The 21789-nt window shown below is 43.4% G+C and overlaps 1 protein-coding gene across 11 annotated transcripts in view; it reads left to right on the top strand.

The window, feature by feature from the left end:
* APBB2 (amyloid beta precursor protein binding family B member 2) overlaps positions 1 to 21789 on the top strand; it is a 369643-nt gene that overhangs the window by 97934 nt on the left and 249920 nt on the right. For 10 of the 11 annotated variants that reach the window (XM_032334145.1, XM_032334149.1, XM_032334146.1 and 7 more), the window contains exon 3: positions 9070 to 9175. The exons of the other annotated variant lie outside the window; for it this stretch is intronic. The gene's annotated coding sequence lies outside the window, so the exon portion shown is untranslated. The remainder of the gene's footprint in view (positions 1 to 9069; positions 9176 to 21789) is intronic. 11 annotated transcript variants of the gene reach the window in all.

Raw genomic sequence — 21789 nt, 5'->3', positions numbered from 1 at the left:
TCTGGGGACCATTTCTTTCCACCTCACTGGCAGGTGTACAGTGAGTGCTACTTTAAATGATTCCTCTGAGCCTCGTAGTGGAACCCAGTCCGCCCTGCCTCTTCTGGGAGAACCCTATTTCCACCTCTGTTTGTGGACTTTGATGCTGTTCCATTGACCCACTTGGAAAGATGGAGTATGTCGTGCCTGCTAGTTTCTCCTTCTGTCCTTAATTTGGGTTGCCTTTTATTGTCTTCCAGCTGAATGGATTCTTTCTCTTTCTTTTAAGGGGAAAGGGACCTGAGAAAAACAATGCTCAAGGTGGTGACTGCTTTTTAAGGATCATTGCTGTTTTATGTTAATCTAAGTGTTAAAATGAGGAGATGGGGAATTGCTAATTCACCAACCTGCTCTCTCCCCAGTCTAGCTAGTCCTTTTAAGTATATTTGTGGCTTAAATAAAGACATAGCCGTGCAGAGTGGAAATGTCCAAATGTACAGTTTTTAAGTGCAATTGTATATATAGGATTTAAAATTTTATTTCCATCAGCAAGAATCATGATAAAATTCTGGGAAATTATAGAAAAATGGAAAGGAGAAACCCAGAGATAACTAGCGTTAACACTCTCTGAATTTATGTCTCACTATTTTAATCTGTGTGTTAACATCTCTCTAAACGGGCAGACTTTCACCGTAACTATCTAGAACTTTTTGCTACTCAGATGTGTGGTCTGGAGACTCAGCGTCCTTGACATCTCTTGGGAGCTTGCTAATGCAGAATCTTGGGCTCTACCCCAGAATCATAATTTGTATTGAATGATTTGGAAGCTCTGGAACACTATACCCAGGGCAGCAAGTGAAGTGGATATGGCTCAGAGAGCCGAGACCTGCGCTCTCCGTTCTTCTCCATTTCCCCTCTGTCACGCTTCCTTAAAATAATTTGCCTCAGTATGTGCTAAAGCTGAAAATGGGGTCCTGTTCTTTTCTTTTCTTTTAGTAAGGCCTAGCAACCCTGTCGAGAAACCGCACTGTCTCACACATAAACATTTCATTCAGTGAACATTCGCGAAGGGCTTCCTGTGTTCTGGGTCCGCACGTGGCAGTCGCAGCCCCCGCGGGTAGGGCTTGCGTGTCCTGCAGGAGAAGCATTCGGAGGGCAAGGAGGAGTGAGTCGTTGCTTCCACAGGGGTAGACGCTGTCAAGAAAAATGGTCTCTGAGCTGAGGCTTGAATCCATGAACATGAGTTATGAGTACTGCTAGGCTCTCATGAGAACACAGAGTTGGATGAAATGGGTCCTTTCCTTTGAGGATCATCCGCTTGATTTATGGCAAGGGAATGAATGGTGTTGTAACTAACAATACAAAGCCCCTTGGTGTTAAGGTACACCAGAAGACCAGGTCTGAATGTCAGCCTTACCACCGTGACCTTGGACTGATTGTCTCACCTGAACATCCATCTCTTCTGTAATGTCGGGATAAAAGACTATTTCACAGATTCACAATGATTTTTATTTTTTTTTTAAGATTTTATTTATTTGACAGACAGAGCTCACAGGTAGGCAGAGAGAGAGAAGGAAGCAGGCTCCCTGCTATGCAGAGAGCCTGATTCAGGGCTCGATTCCAGAACCCTGGGATCATGACCTGAGCCGAAGGCAGAGGCTTTAACCCACTGAGCCACCCAGGCATCCCTCACAATGATTTTTAAATGAGAGAGTGTAGCAAAGCGCTTGGAATTGATACTGTGTGAGAAAGATATTAAGAAAGTGCCAGGTGAGTACTATAGACAGAAATTGTGAGGAAGAACAGAGGAGAGAGAGGCCATTTGCCTGGAATATGAGAGACTGTGGCCAACATTGCCACAGGAACCCAAGTGAAAGACGAAGCTGCTGTTTTGAGACTGGATGGATGAAGAAAAGGGGTTACAGAAATGAGGGATCAAGTTTGGTGGGGAAAATTCTGTTTCAAACCCTTTAAACTTGGGGTAGCTGCCGAGAGCTGTGGTTCTGGAATGTACGTTTGTTTGCTTCCCTGGCTTGTGGCTCAGATACACCCTGTTCTAGGCTTGACCAGGGCTGGAGATGTCCTGAAGTGCTCAGCCTTCCCTCTTCAGGGTCTGGTCAGTAGGAAGCTTGCAGAGGGACTCTTTCTGGCTCAGCGGAAATGGCCGCACCCACACTGGCTTTCTCACCAGAATGGGAAGCAAGGCAGAATTTGGAAACCTTGACCTACCTCTTCTTCCCAATGAGTAGAGGAGAATGAATCTTCGCTGTTGCTCATGTATACCCACTGTCATCCTCTTCCTTGGGTTTCTTTTTCATTTTTAATCTTTTTCCTCCCAACTAGTGACCCTCAGTTAATTGCTACAGAAGAGCATTGAATTGGAAGGTAGGCTAACAGCTCTGACACCAGAGGACTAGATACCTGTCTGTGTCTGTTTCCTTTCAACTCATTTATGATCTCTCATTATACAGAGAAGATGCAGCCCACAAGTAATCGGGGTTACCGGTTCTTACAGGTCACAGCTAGCCTGTCATATAAAATGCTGGCATTTTGACAGATTTTCTTTATCTCTGTTTCTGTGTCTGTCTGGCTCTCTACACATCCACATATTTTAAATAATTTTTACTGAACAATTTGAGTTAGTTGTAGAGCTCATAGCCTTCTTGTTCTAAGTACTTTAACACATATCTACCAAGGACCAGAATACTCTTCCACATAACCAATTTTATCCTTATCACCACAAAATACTATCTAATGCATAGATAATATTTGAATACTTCCTTAACTTTCCCCAGTTATTCCAATAACATCTTTCATAACTATTCCTTTCCTTGTCTAAGAATCAACAATCATTCATTGAATTTTGTCTCTTTAGGTTCCTTTAATCTAGAACAGTGTCCCCGTTTTTTTTTTTTTTTTTAAAGATTTTATTTATTTATTTGCCAGACAGATCACAAGTAGGCAGAGAGACAGGCAGATAGAGAGAGGAGGAAGCAGGCTCCCTGCTGAGCAGAGAGCCTGATGCGGGGCTCCATCCCAGGACCCTGAAATCGTGACCTGAGCCGAAGCAGAGGCTTAACCCACTGAGCCACTCAGGTGCCCCGTTTTTTTTTTTTTTTTTTTTTTTAATTATCATTCATGGCATTAGTATTTTGGAAGATTTCAAGGCAGTTGTCTAGTGGAAAGTACCATAATCTAGATTTGTTTGATTGTTACTTTAGGATGAGATACAGATTAAGCATTTTGACAGACATATGACACAGTGATTGTGGACACACATGACATTCAATTGTTCCATAATTGATTAATTGATTATGCTATTGCTTGGGCAGAGTGATCTTCCAGAATTTTCCATTATAAAGACACCCTTTCCCCTTGGCAAGTAATAAGTCATCTGTGGGGTAATACTCTGAGACTGTGTGAGTATCCTGATCCACAAAACCCTTTCCCTAATGGGTCTGAGCATCCATTAATGATCCTTGACTGAATAAATTATTGCCTTGGTGGTTGCAAAGTGGGATTTTCTCTTTCTGCTGTTTCACCTTTCAGGTGTTTTATTAGCTGGCATTCTTTGTAAAGAAGAGCTTCCTGCTATCCCCTATTTCATGAATGTCTGTGGATTTCTGGTTCCTTTTTTAAAAATCAGTATATTCTAATTCATTCACATCATTCTTGTTTTTTTTTGTTTTTGCTTTTGTTCCAGCTGTCCCGTTTGGCCAGTGGGAGCCCCTCTGAAGCGGCTCCCGTGTCCCTTTGTCATGTCTGCATTAATAGGTGAACATTTCCTTAGTTTCGGGCATAGTAAGATATTCTCGGCAATTTTGTGCTGTCCTTGCACCAGGCCTGGACCCAACTGTTTCTGGAATGAACGAAGGTATTTAGAAGCCAAGAGCTGGGTGCTCAGGCTTTTCTTTGAAAATGCTTATGATCTAGAGGAAGTTAAACATCAACAGTTGTTTGTTTAAGCTCTCCCATCCTCCAGTGTCTGCTAAAATATTCGCATGGAACCATTGGGGTGTTTAGAAGTTGGAAGGAAAGAACCAGTTGAAAGGAAGAGGCCATCGAAAGTTAAGTGAAGATCTTCTGGCTTTGGACCGGAGGTGGCACAGGAGGCGAAAGGGGAAGTGAGATGGTGCCAAAGACCGATTTAAATTCTGTTGGAATTCTGCCCAGGGAGTGGCTAGAGAGCCCCAGGAAATAATTCCTGCTTGTGTTCTAGGTAGACTCTGAAAATTGGTTGCCCCCTTTTCTCTATCCCGTAATGCTAAGAGAGTATATTCCCCTGAGCTATACATATGCTAATTCTTAGAGCAATTTAAAAATTATAGTTTCCATCCTGCGAGTTCCTAAGTGCTCTGTATTTTCAGGGTCAGCATATGTTATACAGAGATGGATGTATATTTCAGCGTGGCCTTTAACAGTTAAAATTCATACTTTTTGTATTTTGAATACTCGCAATTAAGTATAATACCTGACTTGGCAGCTGATTATAATATTTGGTTGCAAATTATTGGGGTGCATATGTGCAGCATTTTAGGCAGCAACCTGTGAGATTCAGAGGCCAAGAATTTCCATTATTTTCCCAAGTAATCAGCATGCATTTGATAAGATGATGAAGCTTCTGAGAGGTATCTTGAATCAACTGATTTTGGGGGGAGCTCAGTATGTCCTCTGTGCTCTCTTTTTATACCTAATAGCATAATCTAAATGTTCACGTTGCCTTGCCTTTTCTAGTCTTCAAAGCAAAACTTGAAGCCAGTAGCTTTCGTTTCCATTCGATAGGGAACCTGTTGAATATGCTTGAAAATGTGGAAGCAAATTTAAAACAGAAGGGTTTTGTTTTTGTCTGGTTTCCATCAAAGTCAACATTGGTGGAAGTGGAAAAAAAAACAAATCAAAAATATAAAGACTACTATGTGTGTACTTTGTGCAGCAGGAATATGGTTTTTATTCCAATGTGTATACGCTGAATGTTACAGATGCTTTGTGGTTTTATGATACCGAAGCGCACACACTCCCACAAACACTGACTTAATTCTCGGTCTGTTTCTGAGAATGGAGAGTCATATGAAGGCAACTGTTCTCACTAGTTCCTGGGTATGCGTTCTGCCAGGAAGGTTAAACTGAAAATGGAAAGGAACACGTTATTTAAATGTGCGGCAAACCGAGCATAGGTGAGTGAACCCAGGTGTGTTGTGGCCACATTGTTCCACATTGTTCTTTGACTCCTGAGTACCCTCACCATTCATTTCTTTTGTGACGTCTGTGTGTGTGATCAAATTAAGTGCCCTCACAACAAAGGAGTCAACCATTTTTGGCCAACGGACAATTTTCAAAGTCAAGTTCAGTGGTTATTGGGAAGATTTTGATATAACTCATATCTTTTGGAAGCCATCAAGATCAGCCTCTGTCTCTTTGTACTTTCTATTTAAAACTCACCAAGTGGAGCGTTTATTCCTATGCCCAAATCCATTCCCCCTTGAATTTCTTTAATCTTGATCTTGTTTGAAAGGCGCTTTATACGGAACACAATTTCTTCATTCAGAATGAAATTTCTTTCAGACATTAAGACAGCTTGTATACAATTATATAATTTTTTAAAAATACTCTTTCATCTGGATTTTACTAAATCCATGACCGTTTTAGCCAGTAAAAGCAAATTGTATTTTGGCTGATGTAATGGATTTATATACTTTGAATGTCCCTTTTGGGACTGTATTTGCCTTGAGTTGTCAGATAGAAAATACTTGGAAAGGTTTGGTCATGACACTGGATCTGTTAAGACGTGTGAAAGAAGCCTCTGGTGTCCTTGTTCTTGCGCTAGACTTTATTGGCTGGATTCATGAGTGAACTTAAAGTGGGGATAAAAAGAGGCTTTTCCCATCAAATTCTTCAGTTCTGTTTTTGTGTAGCATATTGTTATTTGTGTGTGTGTGTTTTTAAAGATTTTGTTTATTTTATTTTTTCTGGGTGTGGTGCATAAACAATGAATTTTGGAACACTGAAGGAAAATAAAATGGAAAAAAAAGACTAAAAAAAAAGATTTTATTTATTTGAGAGAGAGAAGGCACGAGCAGGGGGAGAAGCAGAAGGAGAGGGAGAGGGACAAGCAGACTCCCCACTGAGTGTGGGGCCTGCCACTGGGCTGGATCCCAGGACCCCAAGATCATGGCCTGAGCCAAAGGCAGAGAGGCTTAATGACTGAGCCACCCAGACGTTCCTTAATCTATTGTTATTTGTAATTGTAAAAGAAATGTGGTTATTGTGAGAAATCTGGATACCACAAGAAAATGCAATGAAACTAAAGATTATTCTACTCTAATTTCATTTTCTCTAATTAGCAGATATACAAATGTTGACTCCCCCACCTTTTTTTCTAGCTACAGATACTTTTAAACAAAATTGGGACTATACTGAACATATTGGCTTATAGTCTGCATTGCAAATGAACACTGCTTAGAAATATTTTCCCATTTTTTAAAAAAAGAATTTATTTATTTATTTGACAGAAAGAAATCACAACTAGGCAGAGAGGCAGGCAGGGATGGGGGGAAAGCAGGCTCCCTGCTGAGCAGAGAGCCTGATGCGGGGCTCCATCCCAGGACCCTGAGACCATGACCGGAGCTGAAGGCAGAGGCCTAACCCACTGAACCACCCAGGAGCCCACATTTTCCCATTTTATTAAATTTATGGATTTAATAAATCCATATGGATTTATGGATTTAGAAAAAACTGTTACCCATTGTTGGGCATTTATATTTTTAAAATTGTTTAAAATCATTATTACTTATCATAGGAAAACTTCTTTGTACATATACATCCATACTTTTTATGCGTATCTTGGACTTTTTAAATTCAAATTCTAAGTCTGATTTACAATCAAATACTGATTGTACTATTTATTTCTTAACCACCTAATATGTGTAAAACTGTTACAATTTTTATTCAGTTTCCTACCTTACTTTTTTAATGTGTCACTGATAAAGCTTTCTGAGCTTTATTTTTCCCATAAGTGCTGTGGGTTTTCCTGCATGATTTTGCATAGCATGGTGGGTCTTCGATAAATTCAAAGTCTTTTTTAATTCACTGGTTTCAAGGAGTGAAAACTAATTCAGTTCAGTTTGTCATTTCCAGTAATTATAGTTAAGCCTTTTTGCCTGCCAGGATCTGTCTTTATACTGCTATCATCTTGATCTGTACAGAATGGGGTGGTGAAACCTTATTTATTGAACACCATTAGGGAACTTCTCATAAAGAAAGTTTCATGTCATTCGAAATGTCCCTTAAGTGTCTACACTTGAGCATTATAAACGTGTGAAGGAGAATCTTTCTCAAATTGTATTATGTATGTTGCTGTCCTCTTTGACATAATGAAAAGCAATTAAAATCACAATTTACACTCTTCCAGTTCAAATCAGAGCATCTTTATAAATGATAGTTATCATATAGTCAGTTCTGCTAAAAGGTGAGACAGGTGTTTCTAAGACCTACCATGCTATGCAAAATCATGCAGAAAAGCTCACAGCACTTATGGGAAAAATAAAGCTCAGAAAGCTTTATCAGTGACACATTAAAAAAGTAAGGTAGGAACTGAATAAAATTGCAACACAGTTTTACACATATTAGGTGGTTAAGAAATAAATAGTACAATCAGTATGACACTTTACCTTGACAAAATCCTGATGTTTTCCTGCAGACTGAGGCCTTCCAAAAGTTGCAGGCTGTGAATTATTTGCAATGGTGGAAGGAGGGTTCCCTGAAATCAGAAGGGAAGTTGGGACACCCTATGTGGATGGGTTAGCTCTTAGCCCTGGTGGACACTGGGGTTGCCCATAGATGTTGGAGGCATGGGCTTTGAGCATCCTGTGTGTCTTAACGCAGCTGCGTTCTGTCTGGGTGCAATCTTCTGCTATTACCTCGGGTTTCCTGAAATCGTGCATCAGCACGTGCATCAGCAAATGTGAAATTTGAGTGATGCTCGGATTGTTCACTCATATAGCAATCTTGGAACAAACACAAACGTTAGAGCAGAACTGAGTGTACTGAGTGATAAGACGGTGATGTCGAGGGGATGTTCTTCTGGTCTCCATCCCTAACAGAGTGCATACGTGTAGAACACTTCCGAAAAGAATCTGGCGTACAAGTGAGCATCGTGTAAACATAGGCAGTCACGATGATGGTAATAATAATGAGTGATGCCTCTCGATGTTTGTGGGATTCTGTTTGTCAGTTATGACCATCTCCTGTAACAGTGCTTCTTGGCTCCCTCTAATTGACCTATTTCTCAAGCTCGTCTGGCTTTTAAATGAGTTTATCAGGCTTAGAATTACATCTAGTGTAAGGCCCGGCATGGGAGAGCCTGGGGGTGGAGGGGGCGTGTCAACTTTCCGTTATGGTTTACCTTTGGCGCCTGTTTTACCTACTCAAACTTTATCATCTCATGAGTTATTACCTATGTATTCATTTGCGAGATTGTTGGGAAGAAACTTCGGTTTCAAGTAAGGATATTATCATACAGAATTTTTGGATTTTCTCTTTGATTAGAGAAAACAGCTCACTTCTCATTCCCACCTGCAAAACTGAAGTGTGCTTAAATGAATCCATGAGAAGGGTGCTTACAAGTTGTGGGTGATTCTCTTTAGGTTGTTACTGGTTCATTTCTATTTACAACCATTTCTTTGCTTATGAGATGAGCTCATCTTTGGAAGGTGGAGCAGGCAAGTGTGACTTTAGGAGACCTTCCCTCCCAAGTCGCAATATAATTAGAAGCCCAGATCCTCCCTCAGTTATTTTTTTATGGCTCCCCGAGAAGGACATTTTTACCGTGAATGGTTGCCAAGAAGCCTTTGCTGGATCCTCCTTTGGGGATTTTAATAAGACGATGGATCAAAATACCATCTTGATTTAGCAGGCCTTGTTAGTATTGTTCTGAAAGAAAAGTAGCTAACATGGGTTCATCATTTAGATATTCCAATGAAATCTGTATCTTAATTATGCAGAGAGACCCTGAATAGCAAGGGGGGGGTGTCTTGATTTTTAATTTCGGATATGACTTTGGATTTTAACTTTTTGTCTCTGCACAATTTTTAGATATTTGTGCTGCTTGACCTCACTGAGTGATTGCTATTAATTAACAAGACTTTGTGGGAAAAGGGAATTTGCCTTCTGAGCTCTGTACCAAAGACCTGGGGAAAAAGTAAGTAATTTTTAAACTTGCTTTAAAAAAGAAAAAAGTTCTTGTTATTTATACTTCTCTCAGAAAGTTAACAGTGTAGGGTTATAGCTTTTCTACTTTCATTCTTCCCTGGCTTTGTAAGTTTTATATGCTCTTACAGATTTGAAACATGGAGAAGAACTTGAGAGACTTTTTTTTTTTTTAATAGATTTTATTTATTTATTTGACACAGAGAGGGAAAGATCACAAGTAGGCAGAGAGGCAGGCAGAGGGGGAGGGGGAAGCAGGTTCCCTGCTGAGCAGAGAGCCTGATGTGGGGCTCCATCCCAGGACCCTGAGACCATGACAGCTGAGCTGAAGGCAGAGGCTTAACCCACTGAGCCACCCAGGTGCCCCTTGAGAGACTTTAAAAAAAAAAAAAGCCTTCTAAGAGATTAGGATGACGGTCTGTATTGTGGCACATCTTTGGACTTCATAAACTTCAAGTCTTCAAGATTGTGATAAACCTTTTATCAGGTGCGAAGTAAACAAATTAAATTATAAAGGTGAAGTATTTTACTGGGGCTGCCAGGAAAGCGAATCCAGTTTTCTGAGCCTCAGGTGTTTTAGACTTTTAGATAGGTTCTTTGGTTCTGAAGTTTTAGAATAAGAATGAAATCCATTTGGCTCTTTTCTTGTCTGGAAAAGAAAACAAAATATGTAATTGTTTCTTCAATAAGTCTCTCATGTAGCTTGGTCTTGGAAGAATTGATGTGCCTGTCAGTTTTACTGTTTTATAGCTTTTTGTTGGTACTCTGAGGTATTCTAATTAAGACATTGTGTGAATGGTTTTGCTGTCTTTTTGAAAAAATTGCGTGGGTCTGTAAAGTTGTTTTATTCCCTGATCTTTTTGAAAAGGTAAAATGGGCCTTGAAGATAATAAAGTCAGTCTGCTTTGTTGTAGAATTTACGCGGAAGTATGAATGGCCCGTAAGAATGTAAGCAGAACAGAACATACACACGTACACGTGTACACACACACCTTTTTTCTGGCATGTTCTGGAAACAAAATCATTGAGCATAGGAGCCATTAGTCCATAAAATTCCTAGGTAGTTTCCTAAACTTTGTATGCCTTATGGCTTAGGCTTCATCTACATTTCTGACTGTACAAATAAGTAAAAATGTGTCTAAAACAAAACAAGGCAGGAGAGAACTCTGCTCTAGAAGTTCCATAGAACTATAAATAGTAAGATCAGATTTTATTGTTATATTGTACACACTCTAAATTTGCTTTTAATCAAGTTATGTATTATTATATAATAATTACAATAAGGTGAGGGTCATGAATTATGAAGCCTTTTTAGGTTAAAAAAGATAATTGTACTGAAAGAATATTACACACACACATGCACATACACAGACTATATAACACCACGAATATAATTTCTGAGGGCTGTCGATATAAATTCATTGAAAGCAAGGACTCTGAATATTTTCCCCGAAGAGTTTTTTAATGTTACAGTGAAATATCTGCAGCTGTGAAATACTTCCGCCAGTGGCATTTTGAAAAATGATAGCGATTTATTTAGTTGAATTTTATATTCACATATTAACCTTAACATAAAGGAAATCCTATGTGATACAGTTATTATTCCTCCTTGGAAAGGTGTTTGAAAGAGGATTATGTTGGAAGTCATCATTCTGTCCGCAGAAGTGGAAAGAAAAGGGTGAAAGATTAGTTCTGTGGGCTCCAGAATCCAGATATTCGATGTGTAGATTGGAAATATAACTTAGCCCCCCAGAAGGTAAGCTACTGAAACTGCCTTTCAAATAATGTACCACTCTTTAAAATTTAATACAGTGTCTGATGAGGTATTTTCCTTCCATTGTACCAAAATCTCCCTTTGTGCCACTGTTGTCCAAGTTTTATTTCCATTTTGTAGATGCAAGGTTATCTGTAGGAATTCTGGTGACAATAATAAGCTAAAGACAGCCCTTGTGTTACCAGAGGGACCAGTGCAAAAAGATCCTGGCTTCCTAAAACTGATAGTGTATTAAGAGAATATTTATACGCACAGAAGGCTGTGAGTAATTTACCTTTAGGTTAAAAAAAAAAAAAAAGACAAGAAGAAGGTTATAATGCATAAGGACTGTCAGGTTTGATTTGGGAGCGAGAAAACGAAAATAAGGAGGCAGGCAAATAGGTTCGAGACCAGCTTTCCTGGAAGCGTCCTCGGGCAAGGTTCCTCTGCTCGTGAGGAAGTGAGCTGGGGAAGTGGCACCCGGGGTAGACACAAGCAGGTTTTTATAGGGTGAGGGTGGGGTGGCAGGACATGACATTTTATGGTGTGGGGTTAGGTATGGTTCGGTTTCTGTTTCCTGCGGAAGCTCTGTTTTCCCCCTGAGATGACGGGTCCTTGGGCGGTCCCTGGATGCGGGAACTGCTTGTGACGGAAAGTCTCCGGGGGAGGTCCCGGGGTGAAGGCGGCAAGATGGAGGATGGGCTGCCATTTTTTTGTCCCCTGGGTCCCCTTACCCCACCGGCCCAACATTCCGATCCTTTTGTCATTGTAGGGCAATGACTCAAATCTGGCTACTTTCTGCTGAATAAGGGGCGTTTTAGGGGTTTCGGAAGTGGGCAAGCCGGAGCAGGGGTGTAGGAGTTGATTGACGGTCACTCCAGACATTTCATGGACCCTTTCCTGAATGACCCGGAGAATGCAAAGGGGCCACCATTAGTAGTATGCAGAGCATGGTAAATGGGCTTAGGATTGGGAGAAACCAGGTAGTTAAGGGGGATTGCCACCATTGGGATGGGGCGGAGCTGCCAGGGGGAAAACAGTTTTGAAGAGACTCTCGGACTTTGGCCAAGGTGTGGGTGTTGGTTTCAGCTACACCTGTCTCATTGATGTAGTAACAGCATTCTTCATTGAGGAACATGCAGGTGCTGCTTTTTTCTGTGGTGAGGAGGTCCAGGGCACGCTGATTTTGTAAGGCCACCTGGGCTACTGAAGTGATCTGACGTTGTAGGGATGCCAGGGATTCTGCTGAGGCCTCGATACCCATCTGGAGTCTTTCAGATAGGCCTCTGGTGGGATCTATGGAATGGGTTAAGGCCCCCCTACCTAACCCTGTGGCCACCAGGGATGAGGCCAAGGAGACTCTGATAACAAGAGAGAGGAAGACTGCACGTTTTTGTTTTATCGGGTGATTGGTGAGAAGGAATACCTCTGCCTGACTGTAGATGGTCAGCTGGGGGACTAGGAGATGAGGCCTAGTCCCATCGGAAGACAGGAATTCATAGGAGAGTCTGGGTTGAGTTGAGAGTTTTGGAAAGGGTGCCATTACACCAAAAGAACGTGCTGGTAGAAGCATATTGGGGGTTAGGGTTGGTGAGAGTGGTATTGCAGAGGACCGGGTTAGGGGTTGAGTAGCAGACAGGAAACTGTGGGTTTAGGGGGTCCTGAAGTAAGGGGATGTTCTGGCGGTTAGTCTGAGGTGGTATAGAGGCAGGTATTGATAGGGTATAATTGAAGGGCAGGGGTAGGGGGCCACTACTGGGGGGGGGCGATTTAAAGCCACACACATGAAGCAGCTGGAGAGGTTTGTTATACCAGTAATATTGGCTAAATGAGTTCCCCAGCGAATTAAGGCAAGCCAGGAAAAAGGGTCTATTCATGTAGGAGAGGGGTATTGTAGGTGGTTTTGGAGGGCCTGTTCCTGGTATTGTATTATTTTAGATTGGTCTTGGAGACGTGTAGTTATACAAGTATAGTTTCAGAAAACTTTAAGGGTAGCTGTGGGATAGGAACTAGTAGCATATTGGTATAGTTTTGCTTCTACCCCCTTAGCCCATCTGTTATCCCAGGGATCAGGGATGTTTAGGTAATATGATCGGCGATTATCGGTAAGGCGCCATCTGTTACGGTAATAATCTTGTTTGGAGTTCTCCCATTCGGTTACTGTGTGGTGTGTAACACACCAGTGATAGGGGCACCCCCCACTAGTCTGAACCCATGTTAGTGTGGCATGTGGGATGAACCTGATCATAAATAAAACAGATGGTTGGATCTGACCACCCCCGAGATAATGAGTTAAAGTTAGAAAATGGCATGGAAATTCTGGCCTGACAGCCTTGGGGTTGGCAATCCACCTGAGAAAGGAGTTGGGTAATTGTAGCACCTTGCTGGGACCAGGTTTCTTGTAAGTAAAAGCGCCATCGGAAGGGGTTAGGAGATTGAGGGGTTGTTGGGGTAGGGTCAAGAGAAGGAGGAAGGCGTGATAGGCGTACTTTGGTGGGTCCCAGGGCACGTGCTGTCCAGACATCCTGGGAGGGAGTTCACTTTAATCTTGAAGTATGTGAGATGTTTTTTGAGAAGGCCGTTGGCCCGCTCAACCTTACCCAATGATTGGGGATGGTAGGGGATGTGAAGTTTTCAGGTGACACGTTCAGACTCCCTGAGACCTGTTGGGTGATGCTGGAGGTGGAAGCCGGCCTGTTGCCTGACTGAAAGGTCTGTGGAAGTCCAAATTTGGGGATGATGTGTTTAATGATTGTAGTGGCCACCACGTCTGCTGTGGGTTTTTTTGGAGCTGTAGGGAAGGCCTCAATTCATCCTGTAAAGGTATTTACCAGGGTTAGTAGGTAATGAAAAGATTTGTAGTGTGGCATGTCGGGGGATATCAAGTTGCCAGTCCTCGCAAGACTGGTGTCCTCGAAGTAGGAGGTGAGCCTGGGAGGAGCCTAGAGCCGTAGTCCTGGCTACAGAGTTGGCCTTGTTGTTACCTCGGGATATAGGATTTTTAGATATCTGGTGTCTGCGGCAATGAACGATGGCCATCTTCATTGGGAGGCTGAGAGCCTTAAGTAATTTTGAGATGAGGGGTCCATTGACTGGGGTTCCCTTGGTTGTAAGGAATCCTCGCTCTTGCTGTAGGACAGAATGAGGTGAGCAGAAGCGGTAGGTGAGGGGGAGAGGTGTATGGTGGTCTGGAGCTTATGAAAGATGTCCTGGCCAAGGGGATTATCAGAAGGGAGTGTGAAAAGGGAAACCCATCCAGGCTGCACAAGAGGGGTGGGGTGGCTCGCGGACTGGAGGAGGTACTGTCAATTCCCATTATCGCCACTGGAGAGGGGAAGCTAGTACTCGAGTAGGAAGGCAGAACAGAGTAGGTGGCCCCCGCATCCAACAGGAAGGAGATGGAATTAGCCACTACCTAGAGCATGACCCTGGGCTCAGCATGGGTGAAGGGGGATCCGAGTCTGGGCCCCATCAGTCATCGTTCAATCCAAGTAGTTAGAAAGCAGGACTTACCGGTTCAGGGTTTCCCCTGCGTGGAGGTGTTGGGGAGCCTCTGAGGCTGGGGCAGTCAGATTTCCAGTGGCCCATCACTTGGCAGTTGAGGGCATGGTCGGGTTGGTTAACTTTGGATTAGGGCATTGACGGGGCCCAGTGTCCCTTGGCTCTGCATTTGAAGCAGGCCCTCAGAGGGGTGCGATTAGTTCCCCCTTTTTGTTGGCTCCCAGAGCCAGCTGGCCACAGGACTGCCACCAAGCCTTGGGTTTGGAGCTGGACCTTCTGTTGAAGCCTGGCTTGCCGTTTAAGTTTGGCTCCCTCCTCTCAGGGATTGAAGACTTTAAAGGCCATTCTCACCAGGTTGGAGATGGGAGTTTGAGGGCCCTCCTCAGTCTTTTTAAAATTTTTTTTGCAGATATCTGGTGCAGACTGAGAGATGAAATGAGTGGCCAAGGCGGTGGCCCCGCCGGAGAGGTAGGGTCAAGGCAAGTCGGGAATATTGAGTTAAGGCTTCAGTAAGCCTGTTAAGGAAAACAGTACGGTTTTCGTCTGGGCCTTGAATAATCTTAATTTATTGTAATTAACTGCCTTGTTGGAAGCCGCCCCCATGCCAGCGATAAGGCATTGGATCATGCAGTCTTGGCGTCAGCGGCCACCTTGGCCACCTTGGCGTCAGTGGCCACATTGGCCATTCTGATTGGATCATGCGGCCTTGGCGTCAGCGGCCCACCCGGGGTCTGCTGGAGGAACAGCCTAGCACCGACCGGCACGGTGGCATCGGTCAGACAGACCTGGTCTGCGTGTTCTCGGGCAGCGGCCTGGATACGTTCCCCTTCCTCGGCTGTGAGGGTAGAGGTTTGGACAACATGTAGATCGTGCCAGGATAGGTCATATGCTTGGGCTAGATATTGGAATTCTTTGATATAGTTTCCCGGGTTGGCAGAGTAAGAGCCTAATGGTTTTTTAATTTGGGAAAGGTCCTGGAGCGAGAAGGGTGCATGGACTCGAAGGACCCCCACGGCCCCTGCGACCTCCCTTAGAGGGCAGACCAGATCAGGAGAGGGAAGTGTCCTTCGGGATCCTGTACGAGTGGAGACAGGAGGGGAGGGGTTGGTGGAAGGAGGTGACGGGTGGGGTCAGGAGTTGGTAACGGAGGAGCAGAGGGTGGAGAAGAGGCGGTAGGAGGCCCAGAGTGGGGGGGGGGCAGCGGCCCCCAAGCCGGTGGACAGGACAAACTCTCAGGGGTTTCTGAGAGAGGGGAAGGGGGAAAGGATTCAGGGGATTTCGGAGCCATAGGAGCAGGTGGAAGGGAGGGAGGGGGTATACCTGCCAGGAGGACTCGAGAGGTGGAGCTTTGGGAACAGAGGGAGGGAGGAGGGCGCAGACTCCAGGAAGCCTGCATGTATGGAACCTTGGGCCATTTATTTGCCTTTATGGCGGTAGAGATTGTTCCAGATCAGTTAAGATCAGGAAATTAAAGGTGCCCTCGGGAAGCCATTGAGACTGATTATTCCAGTAGTATTTAGGCCATCGTGTAATAATGGATGAGGCGTCCCCTCTGTAAGTCCTGGGAGAGGCCCAGAGAGGGTTAAGGTCAGTTAGTAAACAGCCCACGGGGATTTAGGATTGGGCAGTTCCCAGGTTTCCTGCGGGGTGGTCCGAAGGTTGGAGGCAGGCGTCCCTGCTTTCAGCCTTGGACTAGGGACTGACAGAGAAGGCTACAGTGGAGATGGGACGTCGTCTCCTGATCCCCAGGCGCCACTTGGAAGTCACCTGGTGACTCAGTGGAGTTGCCCTGACGCAGCTGCGATTTCAGACAGGACCACCCGGGTCGAGGGTGCGGAATCGGGGGAACTTACCCACGGTGTCAAGGCACTGGGCTTGGGAGAGGTCCTGGTGGCGAGAGGAGGGAGGCCTCCCACTGGAGCGGGGCCTCCATCTGCTCCCGGGTTTCCGCACCAAATGTCAGGTTTGATTCAGCGGCGAGAAGAGGAAAGCAAGGAGCCTGGCAAATAGGTTCGAGACAAGCTTCACTGGAAGCGTCTTCGGGCGAGGTTCCCCACTCGTGAGGAAGTGAGCTGGGGAAGTCGCCCCAGGGGTAGACACAAGCAGGTTTTTATAGGGTGAGTGGGGGGTGGCAGGACATGACCTTATATGGTGTGGGGTTAGGGATGGTTCGGTTTCTATTTCCTGCGGAAGTTGTTTTCCTTGAGATGATGTGTCCTTGGGCGGTCCCTGGACACAGGAACCGCTTGTGAGGCAAAGTCCCCGGAGGAGGTCCCAGGGTGAAGGCGGCAAGATGGAGGGTCGGCTGCATTTTGTTGTCCCCTGGGTCCCCTGACCCCACTGGCCCAACAAGTACACTCTGTATAAATCCAGTCCTGAAGGAACCCGTTAGGTGGAAGGCAAATAAGGAAAGGAAGAGGCAGGGCAGGGGAGAAGGAAGGAGGTCCTTTCTGACAGTGACAAAAGCCATAGGGAAGTGTTTCTGACCGTACTTTGAAAACTAGAAGGGGGACTTAAATGCATCAGTGATTTCTTTTGGGGCAAGGCAAGCACAGTTGTAGGAAAAATCCAGAACCCGAAACAACCTCCACATTTCTCTTCAGCGTCTTGGCGTCCTTTAATTTTATTTTCGCTCGATTGCATTTGCATTTTATTTAATTATTTAAGGTAGGTTTCTGGACGCTTGAGTCTGTAATGTTTATATAGATGCACTTTTTGAAAAATTGGCCATGGATTATTTTAAAAGAAGTAAAAAATAGCTTCTATTTCACTCTTCTACTTAACATGTGCATACGTTTCTTTTTATGTCAGTACTGAAAGAGGATTCTATTCTTCAAACCGTTTGGTGTCCTGTCTTTTTCCACTTAACTATAAATAATGAATACCCATGCTAATAAATATTTATCTACAGTCGTTTTTTTAGTGAAAGTAAAACAATTGGATCTTCACTCTTTGTTTACTGTGAGGCCGTCTTGGCTTTGCGTTACAAAGGAGAATCTGTACCTGAAATCCAGAGTGTGGGTTTTCCATTTGCAAACAGAGAATAGACTAGGATTCCCCTTCTATTATTTCTATAGTGTTTACTGTAACCAGACATGCTCTGAATAGGAGACTTGTGGGACTAAATGGGTATTCAAAACTCTTAAGTGCCACTGTCTGACAGGTACGGTGTGGAAAGCACTGTGTCTTCTTTGGTCCCTTTGTTCCATTATGAGAGTGCAGGTGATACATTGCTCCCGCTTTGCTCTTTTCATCAATATTTCTTTGCTGAAGGAAGGATTCTACCTACGTATTTCTCTCTCCCAAGAAATTCTCAGTTTCTCAGATGAGGGGATGGCTACAAAGGGAAGAACAATTCACAGACTCTGGACTAGAATTTATGGGAGTAAATTATAATCCAAATTAATTGGAGATGCAGAATGTTTCCTAGACCTTTGCATAATTTCTCAATTTTAAGTTCAGTTATTAAATCAACATTTGGCGTGCAACTACTATGTGCCAGCTCCTGTGCCGGGAACTCCTTATTCAGAGAGGACTGAGATATGCCTTTGCTTTCAAGGAACTTAATTTGAGTTTCAAATTCAGATTCAAATAACATTTATTCAGCTTATACCAGGTGACAAGCCATCAGTGGCTGGGGGATACTCTTAGGCAAGGTCTTGGATTGTGAAAATTCAGTAATGATACTGACCGATTACTTCCAAAATAAATTATAAATAGAATTTTCTAATATTTAAAACTTAAACTTTTGGTACGTGCAACTACTTGTTAAGTTAAATTAACAGATTGGGCGGGGGGAGAGGTTGGAAGCAGTAGTTGATAAACTTCAAGCAATAATTGTAAAAACATAGATATTTTATATATTTGAAAACCTGTGTACCTAGAATGTCATAGTTTCTCCTCCTGGAGTAGTTCTTAGTTTACATGATAAAATTAAATGTACTGAGATTTCATGCATTCTGCCCTCAGAGTGACTTTGGTGCCTGAGCAAGTATGAAAGACATAGTATGGAGCCATTTTGATTTTCCCAGTGATTCTTGGGTTAGGGGTTATTGAAATTTAGGTAGGAAAGTAACTAGCCCACACTCGCTCAGCTGGAAAAATGTTTGAGTTCGGATTCTGTGACCCATCTAACTTCAAAGCCCATGCAATATCCTCCTGACTCATTCAAGGTGGTGGGGAGGTTGGACTCCCAGGGGTTGCTGAGGAAGGAGTGGTCATTTCAGTGGGGGGATCAGGAAATGTCTTTATTGCATGGAAGAGCTGTCCCTGAGATAAGTCTTGTGGGAAGAATTAAAATATAGGGGGGAAGTGGAAAAATTATTGGAACTTGTAGTAGGAAAAGCATGTGCCATGGTACAGAGGAATGGAAGTTCATGGCATGTTCCAGAAGTCGCTAGAACTCTACTGTGGCTGGGACGTGGGACATGGTGGGGAGCACAGTTGGCTCCGAGATTTGAAGAACCTCGGTGCTAGAGTGAGGAGGACCATGTGTATGGCATGCTTGAGGCTTGGGGTTTCTAAAATAAATATAGACATAAAAATTTTAAGGTAGAAGAAAGTTCATAATTAGGTAGGAGTTTTACAAAAATATCACCTGGGTGGCAGTGTGGAATATAGATTGAAAAAGGGAAAAGAAGACTGGGCCCTAGGGCCACCATGTGAGGTTGTGCATTGTGCAGATTGTTCACTGCACAAGGGACTCTGTGAACAGTGAGTGGTGGGGGGGACCCATAACCATCTGCCACATTACTCACCAGACTCTGTGCTCTTGAGTCTGGGCCTGCCTAGAGAGAGTACCTTTTAAAATTTGCATAATAAAATGTTCTACTTGCCTTTTAATTGCTTATAAAATAATAGGAGAAATTAGACAAAATACCATGTGCCCTAAGACCTAGGAATGTGGAGGTGGACATGGTGGTCTGTTTATTAACTATATGACATTGAGCATGTTCCCCATTCTCAAAATCTATTTCCTCATCTTTAAAAGAGAGTTGATAGAGGTGCCTGGTGGCCCAGGCAGCTGAGAGTCTGGCTCTTGATTTTGGCTCAGGTCATGATCTCGGGCCTCACGTCAGGCTCCATGCTGGGCATGGAGTCTGCTTGGGATTCTCTTCCTCCCTCCTCTCTCTCTCTCTCTCTCTCTCTCAATAAATAAATAAATAAATAAGATTTGATAAATAAATAAATAAATAGGATCTGGCAGGGTGTTGGATAGACCGAGGGGCATTGGTAAGAGAAGGAACTAGACATGGGATGGAGAACTAGAAGGTCTGGGACTGGATGCCCTGCCAGGAGGTAGCCTGAGAGTATCCTAGGAGCTGTTGTAAGAGTTTTAAGGTTTTGTTTTCCTTAATCCTGTATCAATTCTGAGAGGTAGATGTTATTGTCCCATTTTAAAGATTTTGTAAGTGAGGCTCAGGGAAGTTAAATAACTTGTCGGATGTCATGCAGCTAGGGAGTGGTATGGGTAAGACTTGAACCTGGGTCTACGTGATTCTTATGTTTATGCTCTTAAGGACCGTTTTATGCTTGGAAGTAATCTATTCTGTATGTTCAACTCCCTTAATGCCCTACTTGAATCTCTCTGATAACATTTTCTGATTTTGTCTTTTATTGTTTTTAACTTAAGTTGGGTCATAGTGATATACAAAGTGTTTTGTTTAATTTACTAGATAGGAAGATTCTAAGGACTGGGATCTAGTCTCATTCATTTTTTTTGTTTTGTTTTGTTTTTCATAACTCTTTGCTCAATAAAATATGCATTGATAAGATGAATAATCTCTTGGGAAGCTTGGGTGACTCAGTTGGGTGTCTGACTCTTGATCTCAGCTCAAGTCTTAATCTCAGGTTCCTCAGTTCAAGCCCTGTGTTAGGCTCTGCACTGAGCTTGGAGCCTACTTTAAAAAAAAAAAAAGATGAATACTCTCAAGATTTTTCTGTCTCCTAAAATTCAATAATTTTTATTATATATGTAAAGCTTCAGTTGCAATTATAACTAAGTAGCACTTAAAAAGGAGTCATTGGATTTTAATTTGATATCTAGATTGATTGCTAAAGTTTCAGGAAATTCCTAATTGCCATTTTTATCTGAAAAATAATTTGTGACTTGCTGTCAAAGACTGAGGCCAAGACCAAAATTGCACTTCTCTCGAGTCCTGTTTGGAAGCTTAAAGCCGTGCTATCCGCTTCACAGCTGTGGCTGCTCTAACACTCAAATGTCTTAAATGGTATATATGAGCTCATAAAAAATGTTATGCTGCCATTCATGCAGGTAAGTACCTCCTTTTGCAAAAACCCATGAAACCGTGGTGCTGATGGTCATTCTTACTTGGTCCCAGCTGGATGCAGATAACCAAGAGAAGGGCTTTCCTAGTCAGGGCTGATGATCGGAGGCCCTGGGGTCACACTACCTAGGTTCGCATCCTGCTTTTCTGGTTTATGAACTCCATGGCCCTTGGCAAGAAAGCATCTATAAATGAAGATGGCTAAGTGAGAGGTCCATGGGCCTGGTTCATGGGAATCTAGTGGGAAAAAATCTGCATTCAGATGAGAGCCGCTTTTGCTCAGATATTCTTTTTTTTTTTTTTTTTAATTTTTTAATTTTAATTTTTTAAAAAGATTTTATTTATTTATTTGACAGACAGAGATCACAAGTAGGCAGAGAAGCAGGCAGAGAGAGAGAGGAAGGGAAGCAGGCTCCCTGCTGAGCAGGGAGCCCAATGCGGGGCTCGATCCCAGCACCCTGAGATCGTGACCTGAGCCGAAGGCAGAGGCTTAACCCACTGAGCCACCCAGGCGCCCCTGCTCAGATATTCTTTAAAGAAGGGCAAAATTGTGAGCTTATGGGATAGAACTGGACATTTCAATATTATCGGCCATGTTTGCCCCAGGATGACCCTGTAAGGTCTACATCTGCTTTTTTGAACTCTAAGGAGGGGAGTTTAAGTGCTGCTTGTCCTGTATGCCTGAGGAGAGTAGGAAATGATGGCTTTTTCAAAAGAAGGAAAATGGCGCCTGGGTGGCTCAGTCAGTTGGGTGTCTGCCTTCCGCTCAGGTCATGATCCCAGGGTCCTAGAATCGAGCCCCATGTCCCGGGAGCCTCCTTTTCCTTCTCCCTCTGCCTCCTGCTCCCCCTGCTCATGTTCTCTCTCTCTCTCGCTCTCTCTGTCAAATAAATAAATAAAATCTTAAAAACAAAACAAAACAAGACAGGAAAATGGTATTTGACATCAGCATTGCCTCTGGGCTTTGAAAAGCTCTGGGGTTTCTCTCATCTTCCAGGAGAGTAGCATACGTGAGCTGGGAGAAAGGAAACCAAACCCCAGGGACATTTCCTAGCTTGCCTCTGC

This window comes from Mustela erminea, chromosome 2 (assembly GCF_009829155.1).
Source record: "Mustela erminea isolate mMusErm1 chromosome 2, mMusErm1.Pri, whole genome shotgun sequence".
Lineage (NCBI taxonomy): Eukaryota > Metazoa > Chordata > Mammalia > Carnivora > Mustelidae > Mustela > Mustela erminea.
The sequence above is the reverse complement of the archived record's forward strand: the minus strand, read 5'-3'. Positions and strand labels throughout refer to the sequence as shown.